The sequence below is a fragment of the Nerophis ophidion genome, linkage group LG12, assembly GCF_033978795.1.
Source record: "Nerophis ophidion isolate RoL-2023_Sa linkage group LG12, RoL_Noph_v1.0, whole genome shotgun sequence".
Lineage (NCBI taxonomy): Eukaryota > Metazoa > Chordata > Actinopteri > Syngnathiformes > Syngnathidae > Nerophis > Nerophis ophidion.
This window is the reverse complement of record NC_084622.1, coordinates 528,554-549,224: the sequence shown is the minus strand read 5'-3', so window position 1 is coordinate 549,224 and position 20,671 is coordinate 528,554. Positions and strand designations below refer to the sequence as shown.

Here is a 20,671-nt window from a genome sequence, read left to right as displayed (position 1 = left end):
GTACACAAAATACACAATGTACACAATGTACACAATGTAAACAATGTACACAATATACACAAAAATACACAATGTACACAATATACACAAAAATACACAATGTACACAATATACACAAAAATACACAATGTACACAAAATACACAATGTACACAACGTAAACAATATACAAAATGTAAACAATATACACAATGTACACAAAATACACAATGTACACAACGTAAATAATATACAAAATGTACACAATATACACAATGTAAACAATATACACAATGTACACAATATACACAATGTACACAATGTAAACAATATACACAATGTACACAATGTACACAATATACATAAGTACACAATATACACAATGTACACAATTTACACAATGTGCCCAATATACACAATATACACAATGTAAACAATATACAAAATGTACACAACGTAAACAATATACAAAATGTAAACAATATACACAATTTACACAATGTACACAATATACACAATATACACAATGTACACAATGTACACAATGTACACAATGTAAACAATGTACACAATATACACAATGTACACAATATACACAATGTACACAATATACACAATGTAAGCAATATACACAATGTACACAATATACAAAATGTACACAATATACACAATGTGCACAATATACACAATGTACACAACGTAAACAATATACAAAATGTACACAAAATACACAATGTAAACAATATACACAATGTACACAATGTAAACAATTTTCACAATGTACACAATGTACACAATATACACAATGTACACAATGCACACAAAGTACACAATGTACACAAAATACACAATGTACACAAAATACATAATGTACACAATGTACACAAAATACACAATGTACACAATGTAAACAATGCACACAATACACACAAAATACACAATGTGCACAATATACACAATATACACAATGTAAACAATATACAAAATGTACACAAAATACACAATGTACACAACGTAAACAATATACAAAATGTACACAATATACACAATGTAAACAATATACACAATGTACACAATATGCACAATGTACACAATGTACACAGTGTAAACAATATACACAATGTACACAATGTACACAATGTGCACAATAAACACAATAAACACAATATACACAATGTAACCAATATACAAAATGTACACACAATACACAATGTACACAACGTAAACAATACACAAAATACACAATACACACAACGTAAACAATATACAAAATGTAAACAATATACACAATGTACACAATATACACAATGTACACAATGTACACAATGTACACAATGTACACAATGTACACAATGTAAACAATATACACAATGTACACAATATACACAATGTACACAATGTAAACAATATACAAAATGTACACAAAATACACAATGTAAACAATATACACAATGTACACAAAATACACAATGTACACAATGTACACAATGTAAACTATTTTCACAATGTACACAATATACACAATATACACAATGTACACAATATACACAATGTGCACAATATACACAATTTGCACAATATACACAATATACATAATGTACACAATATACACAATGAACACAATGCAAACAATGCACACAATATACACAGTGTACACAACGTAAACAATATACAAAATGTACACAAAATACACAATGTACACAATATACACAATGTACACAAAGTACACAATGTACACAAAGTACACAATGTACACAAAATACACAATGTACACAAAATACACAATGTACACAATGTACACAATATACACAATGTACACAATGTACACAATATACACAATGTACTTAATATACACAATGTACAAAATATACACAGTGTACACAATGTACACAATGTACAAAATGTACACAATGTAAACAAAATACACAATGTAAACAAAATACACAATGTACACAAAATGCACAATGCACACAATATACACAATATACACAATATACATAATGTACACAATGCAAACAATGCACACAATATACACAGTGTACACAACGTAAACAATATACAAAATGTACACAAAATACACAATGTACACAATATACACAATGTACACAATGTACACAATGCACACAAAGTACACAATGTACACAAAATACACAATGTACACAATGTAAACAATTTTCACAATGTACACAATGTACACAATATACACAATGTACACAATGCACACAAAGTACACAATGTACACAAAATACACAATGTACACAAAATACATAATGTACACAATGTACACAAAATACACAATGTACACAATGTAAACAATGCACACAATACACACAAAATACACAATGTGCACAATATACACAATATACACAATGTAAACAATATACAAAATGTACACAAAATACACAATGTACACAACGTAAACAATATACAAAATGTACACAATATACACAATGTAAACAATATACACAATGTACACAATATGCACAATGTACACAATGTACACAATGTAAACAATATACACAATGTACACAATGTACACAATGTGCACAATAAACACAATATACACAATGTAACCAATATACAAAATGTACACACAATACACAATGTACACAACGTAAACAATACACAAAATACACAATGCACACAACGTAAACAATATACAAAATGTAAACAATATACACAATGTACACAATATACACAATGTACACAATGTACACAATGTACACAATGTACACAATGTACACAATGTACACAATGTACACAATGTAAACAATATACACAATGTACACAATATACACAATGTACACAATATACACAATGTGCACAATATACACAATGTACACAATGTAAACAATATACAAAATGTACACAAAATACACAATGTAAACAATATACACAATGTACACAAAATACACGATGTACACGATGTACACAATGTACACAATGTAAACTATTTTCACAATGTACACAATATACACAATGTACACAATATACACAATGTACACAATATACACAATGTGCACAATATACAAAATGTACACAAAATACACAATGTAAACAATATACACAATGTAAACAATATACACAATGTACACAATGTACACCATGTACACAATGTAAACAATATACACAATGTACACAATGTACACAATGTACACAATATACACAATATACACAATGTGCACAATCTACACAACGTAAACAATATACAAAAGGTACACAAAATACACAATGTAAACAATATACACAATGTACACAAAATACACAATATACACAATGTACACAAAATACACAATGTACACAATGTACACAAAGTACACAATGTACACAAAATACACAATGTACACAATGTAAACAATGTACACAATATACACAAAATACACAATGTACACAATGTACACAATATACACAATGTACACAATGTACACAATATACACAATATACACAATGTACACAATGTACACAATATAAATAAATAAATAAATAAATGGGTTGTACTTGTATAGCGCTATTCTACCTTGAAGGTACTCAAAGCGCTTTGACATTACTTCCACATTTACCCATTCACACATACATTCACACACTGATGGAGGGAGCTGCCATGCAAGGCGCCAACCAGAACCCATCAGGAGCAAGGGTGAAGTGTCTTGCTCAGGACACAACGGACGTGACGAGGTTGGTTCTAGGTGGGATTTGAACCCGGGACCCTCGGGTTGCGCACGGCCACTCTCCCACTGCGCCACGCCGTCCCTAAATATACACAATGTACACAATGTACACAAAATACACAATTTACACAATATACACAATGTGCACAATATACACAATGTACACAACGTAAACAATATACAAAATGTACACAAAATACACAATGTACACAATGTACACAAAATACACAATGTACACAATATACACAAAATACACAATGTACACAATGTAAACAATGTACACAATATACACAAAATACACAATGTACACAATGTACACAATCTAAACAATATACACAATGTACACAATGTAAACAATATACACAGTGTACACAATGTACACAATATACACAATGTGCACAATATACACAATATACACAATGTAAACAATATACAAAATGTACACAAAATACACAATGTACACAACGTAAACAATATACAAAATGTAAAGAATATACCCAATGTACACAATGTACACAATGTACACAATGTACACAATATACACAATGTACACAATCTACACAATGTACACAATGTACACAATGTACACAATGTGCACAATATACACAATGTACACAACGTAAACAATATACAAAATGTACACAAAATACACAATGTAAACAATATACACAATGTACAAAAAGTACACAAAATACACAATGTACACAATGTAAACAATATACACAATGTACACAATGTACAAAAAGTACACAAAATACACAATGTACACAATGTACACAATGTAAACAATGTACACAAAATACACAAAATACACAATGTACACAATGTACACAATATACACAATGTACACAATATACACAATGTACACAATATACACAATGTACACAACGTAAACAATATACAAAATGTACACAAAATACACAATGTAAACAATATACACAATGTACACAAAATACACAATGTACACAATATACACAATGTACACAAAATACGCAATGCACACAATGTACAGAATGTACATAAAGTACACAAAATAAATGGGTTGTATTTGTATAGCGCTTTTCTACCTTCAAAATACACAATGTAAACAATGTACACAATATACACAAAATACACAATGTACACAATGTACACAATCTAAACAATATACACAATGTACACAATGTAAACAATATACACAGTGTACACAATGTACACAATATACACAATGTGCACAATATACACAATATACACAATGTAAACAATATACAAAATGTACACAAAATACACAATGTACACAACGTAAACAATATACAAAATGTAAACAATATACCCAATGTACACAATGTACACAATGTACACAATGTACACAATATACACAATGTACACAATGTAAACAATGTACACAATGTACACAATGTGCGCAATATACACAATGTACACACTGTAAACAATATACACAATGTACACAATATGCACAATGTACACAATGTACACAATATACACAATGTGCACAATATACACAACGTAAACAATATACACAATGTACACAATGTAAACAATGTACACAATATACACAATGTGTACAATGTACACAAAATACACAATGTACACAATGTAAACAATGTACACAATATACACAAAATACACAAAATACACAATGTACACAATGTACACAATGTACACAATGTAAACAATATACACAATGTACACAATATACACAAATTACACAATGTAAACAATATACACAATGTACACAATATACACAATGTACACAATGTAAACAATATACACAATGTACACAATGTACACAATATACATAAGTACACAATATACACAATGTACACAATATACACAATGTACACAATATACACAATGTGCCCAATATACACAATATACACAATGTAAAGAATATACAAAATGTACACAATGTAAACAATATACAAAATGTAAACAATATACACAATGTAAACAATATACACAATGTACACAATGTACACAATAAACACAATATACACAATGTAAACAATATACACAATGTACACAATATACACAATGTACACAATATACACAATGTACACAATATACACAATGAAAGCAATATACACAATGTACACAATATACAAAATGTACACAATATACACAATGTGCACAATATACACAATGTACACAACGTAAACAATATACAAAATGTACACAAAATACACAATGTAAACAATATACACAATGTACACAATGTAAACAATTTTCACAATGTACACAATGTACACAATATACACAATGTACACAATGCACACAAAGTACACAATGTACACAAAATACATAATGTACACAATGTACACAATGTACACAATGTACACAATATACACAATGTACACAATGTACACAATGTGCACAATATACACAATGTACACAATGTAAACAATATACAAAATGTACACAAAATACACAATGTAAACAATATACACAATGTACACAATGTAAACAATATACACAATATACACAATGTACACAATGTACACAATGTACACGAAATACACAATGTACACGAAATACACAATGTAAACAATGTACACAATATACACAATACACACAATGTACACAATGTACACAATATACACAATATACACAATGTAAACAATATACAAAATGTACACAAAATACACAATGTACACAACGTAAACAATATACACAATTTTAACAATATACACAATGTATGCAATATACACAAAGTACACAATGTAAACAATAAACAAAATGTACACAAAATACACAATATACACAATGTACACAATGTACACAATATACACAATATACATAATGTACACAATATACACAATGAACACAATGCAAACAATGCACACAATATACACAGTGTACACAACGTAAACAATATACAAAATGTACACAAAATACACAATGTACACAATATACACAATGTACACAAAGTACACAATGTACACAAAGTACACAATGTACACAAAATACACAATGTACACAAAATACACAATGTACACAATGTACACAATATACACAATGTACACAATGTACACAATATACACAATGTACTTAATATACACAATGTACAAAATATACACAGTGTACACAATGTACACAATGTACACAATGTACACAATGTAAACAAAATACACAATGTAAACAAAATACACAATGTACACAAAATGCACAATGCACACAATATACACAATATACACAATATACATAATGTACACAATATACACAATGGACACAATGTAAACAATGTACACAATGCCCACAATAGACATAATGTACACAATATACACAATGTACACAGTGTACACAACGTAAACAATATACACAATGTACACAATATACACAATGTACACAATGTACACAATGTACACAATGTAAACAATATACACAATGTACACAATATACACAATATACACAATGTACACAATGTACACAATATACACAATGTACACAATGTAAATAATGTACACAATATACACAATGTACACAATGTAAACAATATACACAATGTACACAATATACACAATGTACACAATGTACAAAATGTAAACAATATACACAATGTACACAATATACACAATACACACAATGTACACAATGTACACAATGTAAACAATATACACAATGTACACAATATACACAATGTAAACAATATACACAATGTACACAATATACAAAATATACACAATGTACACAATGTACACAATGTACACAATGTGCACAATAAACAGAATATACACAATGTAAACAATATACAAAATGTACACACAATACACAATGTACACACAATACACAATGTACACAATATACACAATGTACACAATATACACAATGTGCACAATGTACACAATGTTCACAATATACACAATGTACACGATGTACACAATATACACACTATACATAATGTACACAATATACACAATGTACACAATGTAAACAATGTACACAATGCACACAGTAGACATAATGTACACAATATACACAATGTACACAATATACATAATGTACGCAGTATACACAATGTAAACAATATACACAATGTACACAATGTACACAATGTACACAATGTGCACAATGTACACAATGTAAACAATATACACAATGTGCACAATGTGCACAATAAACAGAATATACACAATGTAAACAATATACAAAATGTACACACAATACACAATGTACACAATATACACAATGTACACAATATACACAATGTGCACAATGTACACAATATACACACTATACATAATGTACACATTATACACAATGTACACAATGTAAACAATGTACACAATGCACACAATAGACATAATGTACACAATATACACAATGTACACAATATACATAATGTACACAATATACACAATGTAAACAATAAACACAATGTACACAATATACACAATGTACACAATGTACACAATATACACAATGTGCACAATATACACAATGTAAACAATTTACAAAATTTACACAAAATACACAATGTACACAACGTAAACAATATACAAAATGTAAACAATATACACAATGTACACAATATACACAATGTACACAATGTAAACAATATACACAATGTAAACAATATACACAATGTACACAATATACAAAATTAACACAATATACACAATGTGCACAATATACACAATGTACACAATGTAAACAATATACACAATGTACACAAAACACACAATGTACACAATATACACAATGTACACAAAGTACACAATCTACACAAAGTACACAATGTACACAAAATACACAATGTACACAATGTACACAATATACACAAAATACACAATGTACACAATGTACACAATATACACAATGTACACACTGCAAACAATATACACAATGTACACAATATACACAATGTAAACAATATACACAATGTACACAAAATACACAATGTACACAATATACACAAAATACACAATATACACAATATACACAACATACACAATGTACACAATATACACAATGTACACAATGCACACAATGCACACAATGTAAACAATGTACACAATATACACAAAATACACAATGTACACAATGTACACAATGTACACAAAATACACAATGTACACAAAATACACAATGTACACAAAATACACAATGTACACAATGTAAACAATGTACACAATATACACAAAATACACAATGTACACAATGTACACAATATACACAAACTACACAATGTACACAATATACACAATGCACGCAAAATACACAATGTACACAATGTAAACAATGTACACGATATACACAAAATACACAATGTACACAATATACACAAAATACACAATGTAAACAATGTACACAATATACACAATGTACACAATATACACAATGTACACAACGTAAACAATATACAAAATGTACACAAAATACACAATGTAAACAATATACACAATGTACACAAAATACACAATGTACACAATATACACAATGTACACAATGTACACAAAATACACAATGTACACAATGTACACAATGTACACAAAATACACAATGTACACAATATACACAATGTACACACTGTAAACAATATACACAATGTACACAATATGCACAATGTACACAATGTACACAATATACACAATGTGCACAATATACACAACGTAAACAATATACAAAATGTACACAAAATACACAACGTACACAATGTACACAAAGTACACAATGTACACAAAATACACAATGTACACAAAATACACAATGTACACAACGTAAACAATATACAAAATGTAAACAATATACACAATATACACAAAATACACAATGTACACAATGTACACAATATACACAATGTACACAATATACACAATGTACACAATATACACAATGTGCACAATCTACACAACGTAAACAATATACAAAATGTACACAAAATACACAATGTAAACAATATACACAATGTACACAAAATACACAATGTACACAATGTAAACAATATACACAATGTACACAATATACACAAATTACACAAAATACACAATGTACACAAAGTACACAATATACACAATGTACACAATGTACACAATGTACACAATGTACACAATGTAAACAATGTACACAATATACACAAAAATACACAATGTGCACAATATACACAATGTACACAACGTAAACAATATACACAATGTACACAAAATACACAATGTACACAATGTACACAATGTAAACAATGTACACAATATACACAATGTACACAATGTACACAATGTACACAATATACACAATGTACACAATGTAAACAATATACACAATGTACACAATATACACAATGTGCACAATATACACAATGTACACAACGTAAACAATATACACAATGTACACAAAATACACAATGTACACAATGTACACAATGTAAACAATGTACACAATATACACAAAAATACACAATGTACACAATATACACAAAAATACACAATGTACACAATATACACAAAAATACACAATGTACACAAAATACACAATGTACACAACGTAAACAATATACAAAATGTAAACAATATACACAATGTACACAAAATACACAATGTACACAACGTAAATAATATACAAAATGTACACAATATACACAATGTAAACAATATACACAATGTACACAATATACACAATGTACACAATGTAAACAATATACACAATGTACACAATGTACACAATATACATAAGTACACAATATACACAATGTACACAATTTACACAATGTGCCCAATATACACAATATACACAATGTAAACAATATACAAAATGTACACAACGTAAACAATATACAAAATGTAAACAATATACACAATTTACACAATGTACACAATATACACAATATACACAATGTACACAATGTACACAATGTACACAATGTAAACAATGTACACAATATACACAATGTACACAATATACACAATGTACACAATATACACAATGTAAGCAATATACACAATGTACACAATATACAAAATGTACACAATATACACAATGTGCACAATATACACAATGTACACAACGTAAACAATATACAAAATGTACACAAAATACACAATGTAAACAATATACACAATGTACACAATGTAAACAATTTTCACAATGTACACAATGTACACAATATACACAATGTACACAATGCACACAAAGTACACAATGTACACAAAATACACAATGTACACAAAATACATAATGTACACAATGTACACAAAATACACAATGTACACAATGTAAACAATGCACACAATACACACAAAATACACAATGTGCACAATATACACAATATACACAATGTAAACAATATACAAAATGTACACAAAATACACAATGTACACAACGTAAACAATATACAAAATGTACACAATATACACAATGTAAACAATATACACAATGTACACAATATGCACAATGTACACAATGTACACAGTGTAAACAATATACACAATGTACACAATGTACACAATGTGCACAATAAACACAATAAACACAATATACACAATGTAACCAATATACAAAATGTACACACAATACACAATGTACACAACGTAAACAATACACAAAATACACAATACACACAACGTAAACAATATACAAAATGTAAACAATATACACAATGTACACAATATACACAATGTACACAATGTACACAATGTACACAATGTACACAATGTACACAATGTAAACAATATACACAATGTACACAATATACACAATGTACACAATGTAAACAATATACAAAATGTACACAAAATACACAATGTAAACAATATACACAATGTACACAAAATACACAATGTACACAATGTACACAATGTAAACTATTTTCACAATGTACACAATATACACAATATACACAATGTACACAATATACACAATGTGCACAATATACACAATTTGCACAATATACACAATATACATAATGTACACAATATACACAATGAACACAATGCAAACAATGCACACAATATACACAGTGTACACAACGTAAACAATATACAAAATGTACACAAAATACACAATGTACACAATATACACAATGTACACAAAGTACACAATGTACACAAAGTACACAATGTACACAAAATACACAATGTACACAAAATACACAATGTACACAATGTACACAATATACACAATGTACACAATGTACACAATATACACAATGTACTTAATATACACAATGTACAAAATATACACAGTGTACACAATGTACACAATGTACAAAATGTACACAATGTAAACAAAATACACAATGTAAACAAAATACACAATGTACACAAAATGCACAATGCACACAATATACACAATATACACAATATACATAATGTACACAATATACACAATGGACACAATGTAAACAATGTACACAATGCCCACAATAGACATAATGTACACAATATACACAATGTACACAGTGTACACAACGTAAACAATATACACAATGTACACAATGTACACAATGTACACAATGTACACAATGTAAACAATATACACAATGTACACAATATACACAATATACACAATGTACACAATGTACACAATGTACACAATATACACAATGTACACAATGTAAATAATGTACACAATATACACAATGTACACAATGTAAACAATATACACAATGTACACAATATACACAATGTACACAATGTACAAAATGTAAAGAATATACACAATGTACACAATATACACAATACACACAATGTACACAATGTACACAATGTAAACAATATACACAATGTACACAATATACACAATGTACACAATATACACAATGTAAACAATATACACAATGTACACAATATACAAAATATACACAATGTAAACAATATACACAATGTACACAATATACAAAATATACACAATGTACACAATGTACACAATGTACACAATGTACACAATGTGCACAATAAACAGAATATACACAATGTAAACAATATACAAAATGTACACACAATACACAATGTACACACAATACACAATGTACACAATATACACAATGTACACAATATACACAATGTGCACAATGTACACAATGTTCACAATATACACAATGTACACAATGTACACAATATACACACTATACATAATGTACACAATATACACAATGTACACAATGTAAACAATGTACACAATGCACACAATAGACATAATGTACACAATATACACAATGTACACAATATACTGTACATAATGTACACAGTATACACAATGTAAACAATATACACAATGTACACAATGTACACAATGTACACAATGTGCACAATGTACACAATGTAAACAATATACACAATGTGCACAATGTGCACAATAAACAGAATATACACAATGTAAACAATATACAAAATGTACACACAATACACAATGTACACACAATACACAATGTACACAATATACACAATGTACACAATATACACAATGTGCACAATGTACACAATATACACACTATACATAATGTACACATTATACACAATGTACACAATGTAAACAATGTACACAATGCACACAATAGACATAATGTACACAATATACACAATGTACACAATATACATAATGTACACAATGTACACAATGTAAACAATAAACACAATGTACACAATATACACAATGTACACAATGTACACAATATACACAATGTAAACAATTTACAAAATTTACACAAAATACACAATGTACACAACGTAAACAATATACAAAATGTAAACAATATACACAATGTACACAATATACACAATGTACACAATGTAAACAATATACACAATGTAAACAATATACACAATGTACACAATATACAAAATGTACACAATATACACAATGTGCACAATATACACAATGTACACAATGTAAACAATATACACAATGTACACAAAACACACAATGTACACAATATACACAATGTACACAAAGTACACAATGTACACAAAGTACACAATGTACACAAAATACACAATGTACACAATGTACACAATATACACAAAATACACAATGTACACAATGTACACAATATACACAATGTACACACTGCAAACAATATACACAATGTACACAATATACACAATGTAAACAATATACACAATGTACACAAAATACACAATGTACACAATATACACAAAATACACAATATACACAATATACACAATATACACAATGTACACAATATACACAATGTACACAATGCACACAATGCACACAATGTAAACAATGTACACAATATACACAAAATACACAATGTACACAATGTACACAATGTACACAAAATACACAATGTACACAAAATACACAATGTACACAAAATACACAACGTACACAATGTAAACAATGTACACAATATACACAAAATACACAATGTACACAATGTACACAATATACACAAACTACACAATGTACACAATATACACAATGCACGCAAAATACACAATGTACACAATGTAAACAATGTACACGATATACACAAAATACACAATGTACACAATATACACAAAATACACAATGTAAACAATGTACACAATATACACAATGTACACAATATACACAATGTACACAACGTAAACAATATACAAAATGTACACAAAATACACAATGTAAACAATATACACAATGTACACAAAATACACAATGTACACAATATACACAACGTAAACAATATACAAAATGTACACAAAATACACAATGTACACAATGTACACAAAGTACACAAAGTACACAATGTACACAAAATACACAATGTACACAAAATACACAATGTACACAACGTAAACAATATACAAAATGTAAACAATATACACAATATACACAAAATACACAATGTACACAATGTACACAATATACACAATGTACACAATATACACAATGTACACAATATACACAATGTGCACAATCTACACAACGTAAACAATATACAAAATGTACACAAAATACACAATGTAAACAATATACACAATGTACACAAAATACACAATGTACACAATGTAAACAATATACACAATGTACACAATATACACAAATTACACAAAATACACAATGTACACAAAGTACACAATATACACAATATACACAATGTGCACAATGTACACAATGTAAACAATATACAAAATGTAAACAATATACCCAATATACACAATGTACACAATGTACACAATGTACACAATATACACAATGTACACAATGTAAACAATATACACAATGTACACAATATACACAATGTGCACAATATACACAATGTACACAACGTAAACAATATACAAAATGTACACAAAATACACAATGTAAACAATATACACAATGTACACAAAATACACAATGTACACAATATACACAATGTACACAAAGTACACAATGTACACAATGTACACAAAATACACAATGTACACAATGTACACAAAATACACAATGTACACGATATACACAATGTACACACTGTAAACAATATACACAATGTACACAATATGCACAATGTACACAATATACACAATGTGCACAATATACACAACGTAAACAATATACAAAATGTACACAAAATACACAATGTACACAATGTACACAAAGTACACAATGTACACAAAATACACCATGTACACAAAATACACAATGTACACAACGTAAACAATATACAAAATGTAAACAATATACACAATATACACAAAATACACAATGTACACAATATACAGAATGTACACAATATACACAATGTACACAATATACACAATGTGCACAATCTACACAACGTAAACAATATACAAAATGTACACAAAATACACAATGTAAACAATATACACAATGTACACAAAATACACAATGTACACAATGTAAACAATATACACAATGTACACAATATACACAAATTACACAAAATACACAATGTACACAAAGTACACAATGTACACAATGTACACAATGTAAACAATGTACACAATATACACAAAAATACACAATGTACACAATATACACAAAAATACACAATGTACACAATATACACAAAAATACACAATGTACACAAAATACACAATGTACACAACGTAAACAATATACAAAATGTAAACAATATACACAATGTACACAAAATACACAATGTACACAACGTAAATAATATACAAAATGTACACAATATACACAATGTAAACAATATACACAATGTACACAATATACACAATGTACACAATGTACACAATGTAAACAATATACACAATGTACACAATGTACACAATATACATAAGTACACAATATACACAATGTACACAATATACACAATGTGCCCAATATACACAATATACACAATGTAAACAATATACAAAATGTACACAACGTAAACAATATACAAAATGTAAACAATATACACAATTTACACAATGTACACAATATACACAATATACACAATGTACACAATGTACACAATGTACACAATGTAAACAATGTACACAATATACACAATGTACACAATATACACAATGTACACAATATACACAATGTAAGCAATATACACAATGTACACAATATACAAAATGTACACAATATACACAATGTGCACAATATACACAATGTACACAACGTAAACAATATACAAAATGTACACAAAATACACAATGTAAACAATATACACAATGTACACAATGTAAACAATTTTCACAATGTACACAATGTACACAATATACACAATGTACACAATGCACACAAAGTACACAATGTACACAAAATACACAATGTACACAATGCACACAAAGTACACAATGTACACAAAATACACAATGTACACAAAATACATAATGTACACAATGTACACAAAATACACAATGTACACAATGTAAACAATGCACACAATACACACAAAATACACAATGTGCACAATATACACAATATACACAATGTAAACAATATACAAAATGTACACAAAATACACAATGTACACAACGTAAACAATATACAAAATGTACACAATATACACAATGTAAACAATATACACAATGTACACAATATGCACAATGTACACAATGTACACAATGTAAACAATATACACAATGTACACAATGTACACAATGTGCACAATAAACACAATATACACAATGTAACCAATATACAAAATGTACACACAATACACAATGTACACAACGTAAACAATACACAAAATACACAATGCACACAACGTAAACAATATACAAAATGTAAACAATATACACAATGTACACAATATACACAATGTACACAATGTACACAATGTACACAATGTACACAATGTACACAATGTACACAATGTAAACAATATACACAATGTACACAATATACACAATGTACACAATATACACAATGTACACAATGTACACAATGTAAACAATATACAAAATGTACACAAAATACACAATGTAAACAATATACACAATGTACACAAAATACACGATGTACACAATGTACACAATGTAAACTATTTTCACAATGTACACAATATACACAATGTACACAATATACACAATGTACACAATATACACAATGTGCACAATATACAAAATGTACACAAAATACACAATGTAAACAATATACACAATGTAAACAATATACACAATGTACACAATGTACACCATGTACACAATGTAAACAATATACACAATGTACACAATGTACACAATGTACACAATATACACAATATACACAATGTGCACAATCTACACAACGTAAACAATATACAAAAGGTACACAAAATACACAATGTAAACAATATACACAATGTACACAAAATACACAATATACACAATGTACACAAAATACACAATGTACACAATGTACACAAAGTACACAATGTACACAAAATACACAATGTACACAATGTAAACAATGTACACAATATACACAAAATACACAATGTACACAATGTACACAATATACACAATGTACACAATGTACACAATATACACAATATACACAATGTACACAATGTACACAATATAAATAAATAAATAAATAAATGGGTTGTACTTGTATAGCGCTATTCTACCTTGAAGGTACTCAAAGCGCTTTGACATTACTTCCACATTTACCCATTCACACATACATTCACACACTGATGGAGGGAGCTGCCATGCAAGGCGCCAACCAGAACCCATCAGGAGCAAGGGTGAAGTGTCTTGCTCAGGACACAACGGACGTGACGAGGTTGGTTCTAGGTGGGATTTGAACCCGGGACCCTCGGGTTGCGCACGGCCACTCTCCCACTGCGCCACGCCGTCCCTAAATATACACAATGTACACAATGTACACAAAATACACAATTTACACAATATACACAATGTGCACAATATACACAATGTACACAACGTAAACAATATACAAAATGTACACAAAATACACAATGTACACAATGTACACAAAATACACAATGTACACAATATACACAAAATACACAATGTACACAATGTAAACAATGTACACAATATACACAAAATACACAATGTATATTGTGGAGTATGCATGTTCTTCGCGTGACTGCTTGGGTTCCCTCCGGGTACTCCGGCTTCCTCCCACTTCCAAAGACATGCACCTGGGGATAGGCCCCTCCCACCTCCAAAGACATGCACCTGGGGATAGGCCCCTCCCACCTCCAAAGACATGCACCTGGGGATAGGCCCCTCCCACCTCCAAAGACATGCACCTGGGGATAGGTTGATTGGAAGACACTAAATGGTCCCTAGTGTGTGAATGTTGTCTGTCTATCTGTGTTGGCCCTGCGATGAGGTGGCGACTTGTCCAGGGTGTACCCTGCCTTCTGCCCGATTGTAGCTGAGATAGGCGCCAGGGCCCCCCGCGACCCCAAAAGGGAATAAGCGGTACAAAATGGATGGATGGATAGATTTTATGTCACATTCAAACCCGAAAGGGGGCCACAAACAACATCTTGTTTGGTGCATGCAGAAAGTCCAGGTGCATTTAATGCTTTGTGGAGGATGGGGAAGAGGGGCGCCCCTGTCCTACTTTCCACCCACATTCCCCCTCCCCTCCTCCTCGGTCTATCCTTGTGGGAACACTGCGAGTACAGTGCAGGCGGGGGCAATCCTGCCACGCTTGGCCTGTCACCTCCAGACAGAAGGGGGGGTGTAAGCGTTCCATAGACAAAGGACTAAAATGGCTGTCAATCAGTCTTCCTCCACGCCCTCTTGTGGGTTCAGATTTCCCCTCATCTTGGTCCAGCAAGTGGAAGGTATGTCAACTATGTGAGCCCCCCCCCCCTAACATCTTCTCACTTTGCCTCCCACACGCTCCGCTGCCTCCTCGGCCCGCCGTGACAGGCAGGTAGTCGGCCATGATTACAAAGAGTGCTAGGCAGTGTGTTGGAATGTATGCAGAGAAAGGAAGAGCAGCAAACCGAGAATATCAGATGCACTTTCACGGAAAAACAGAACTCTAGAAAAAAAGCGCTACCCGGGGGGAAGGGGGTTGTTGCTAGGATACGGCCAGGCAACATACGCCGTTACCGGGGGGGAGTCGTTAGGATTAAAGTGTTTCTAAATAAAGATGATTCATTTACCTGTCGGCTTGAATCTAAACATTCTTGTCTGGTTTCCCTTGACGGACTGAGTTGGAGTTGTCTCACCTGGGGGGGTTCATGGAAGCCTTTTCCAAATAATACAAACCCTGTTTCCATATGAGCTGGGAAATTGTGTTAGATGTAAATATAAACAGAATACAATGATTTGCAAATCCTTTTCAAGCCATATTCAGTTGAATATGCTACAAAGACAACATATTTGATGTTCAAACTCATAAACTCTATTGTTTTTTCTTGCAAATAGTCATTAACTTTAGAATTTGATGCCAGCAACACGTGACAAAGAAGTTGGGAAAGGTGGCAATAAATAGTGATAAAGTTGAGGAATGCTCATCAAACACTTATTTGGAACATCCCACAGGTGTGCAGGCTAATTGGGAACAGGTGGGTGCCATGATTGGCTATAAAAGCAGCTTCCATGAAATGCTAAGTAATTCACAAACAAGGATGGGGCGAGGGTCACCACTTTGTAAGCAAATTGTCAAACAGTTTTAGAACAACATTTCTCAACCAGCTATTGCAAGGAATTTAGGGATTTTACCATCTAGGGTCCGTAAAATCATCAAAAGGTTCAGAGAATCTGGAGAAATCACTGCACGTAAGCGATGATATTACAGACCTTTGATCCCTCAGGCGGTACTGCATCAAAAACCCACATCAGTGTGTAAAGGATATCCCCACATGGGCTCAGGAACACTTCATAAAACCACTGTCAGTAACTACAGTTGGTCGCTACATCCGTAAGTGCAAGTTAAAGCTCTACTATGCAAAGCCAAACCCACTTATCAACAACACCCAGGAACGCCGCTGGCTAAGCTGGGCCCTAGCTCATCTAAGATGGACTGATGCAAAGTGGAAAAGTGTTCTGTGGTCTGACGAGTCCACATTTCAAATTACATTTGGAAACTGTGTACGTGGTGTCCTCCAGAACAAAGAGGAAAATAACCATCCGGATTGTTATAGGCGCAAAGTGTAAAAGCCAGCATGTGTGATGGTATGGGGGTGCATTAGTGCCCAAGGCATGGGTAACTTACACATCTGTGAAGGCACCATTAATGCTGAAAGGTACATACAGGTTTTGGAACAACATATGTTGTCATCCAAGCAGCGTTATCATGGACGCCCCTGCTTATTTCAGCAAGACAATGCCAAGCCACATTCAGCACGTGTTACAACAGCGTGGTTTCGTAGTAAAAGAGTGCGGGTACTTTCCTGGCCCGCCTGTAGTCCAGACCTGTCTCCCATGGAAAATGTGTGGCGCATTATGAAGCGTAAAATAGGACAGCGGAGACCCCGGACTGTTGAAGGACTGAAGCTCTACATAAAACAAGAATGGGAAAGAATTCCACTTTCAAAGCTTCAACAATTAGTTTCGTCAGTTCCCAAACGTTTATTGAGTGTTGTTAAAAGAAAACATGCCCTTTCCCAACTACTTTGGCACGTGTTGCAGCCATGAAATTCTAAGTTAATTATTATTTGCAAAACAAAAAAAAGTTTATGAGTTTGAACATCAAATATGTTGT

The 20,671-nt window shown here is 31.0% G+C and overlaps 1 protein-coding gene across 2 annotated transcripts in view; it reads left to right on the top strand.

The window, feature by feature from the left end:
* Positions 1-20,671, top strand: part of LOC133562861 (tetraspanin-18B-like) — a 231,359-nt gene that overhangs the window by 50,388 nt on the left and 160,300 nt on the right. The gene's annotated exons all lie outside the window — the stretch shown is intronic.